General features: G+C 69.5%; 1 protein-coding gene across 1 annotated transcript in view; it reads left to right on the top strand.

Moving 5' to 3' along the window:
• The first annotated feature begins 6 nt into the window (after window positions 1-6).
• Window positions 7-593, top strand: part of PUM2 (pumilio RNA binding family member 2) — a 141708-nt gene continuing 141121 nt past the window's right edge. The window contains exon 1 of the mRNA XM_019520801.1: window positions 7-79. The gene's annotated coding sequence lies outside the window, so the exon portion shown is untranslated. The remainder of the gene's footprint in view (window positions 80-593) is intronic.

The following is a 593-nucleotide window of genomic DNA, read 5'->3' as shown; positions in this document are numbered from 1 at the left end:
GGAGGCCGGAGCGGGGGCGGCGGAGGGTTCCTGGGCCCGGTCCGGCTCCATCCCAGCCAGCGGCGCCGCCGGACAGCCCGTGAGTCCGTGGGCGGGGGCGGATAGGCCGCAGCGCGAGGCCGGGGCGGGGGCGGGCACGGAGCCCCCTTTGTCTCGGGCCGGGGCCTTTGTGGCCGCGGTGTGGGGAAGGGGTTAAAGGGGCGGGGCCGAGCGCGGCCGTGACAATGGCGGGGTTGGGCCCCCCCCATTTGGGCTGTACCCCCCCGGGGGTCCCCGCGGAATTGAGCATTTTTCCAGCGGGTTGGTTGGTGTAATCCAAGCTATGAGGTTTACCCCCAAATCATGTATGTCCTCCACTGTGAGGGGTTGGAGGGGTGGTTTGGATGGTGGGGGGGCCTGTGTCCCGGATCGGGCTTCATCAGGTGGTGCTGTGTTCCCGGAAAGAAAGGCGACCAGCCGGGAACTGCCCCGCGTGGCGTGGTCGTGTTGCGGTTGTGCGGCACGTGGCAGGGAGCGGAAAGCAGAGCAGGCAGGGGGAGGGATCAGAGATGGGACTGTGTTTGGAAGGAGCAGGGTTCCCCCCCCCCCCCCCC

Source organism: Gavialis gangeticus, unplaced genomic scaffold (assembly GCF_001723915.1).
Source record: "Gavialis gangeticus isolate Ggan-Ray unplaced genomic scaffold, GavGan_comp1, whole genome shotgun sequence".
In the NCBI taxonomy this organism is placed as follows: domain Eukaryota; kingdom Metazoa; phylum Chordata; order Crocodylia; family Gavialidae; genus Gavialis; species Gavialis gangeticus.
The sequence above is the reverse complement of the archived record's forward strand: the minus strand, read 5'-3'. Positions and strand labels throughout refer to the sequence as shown.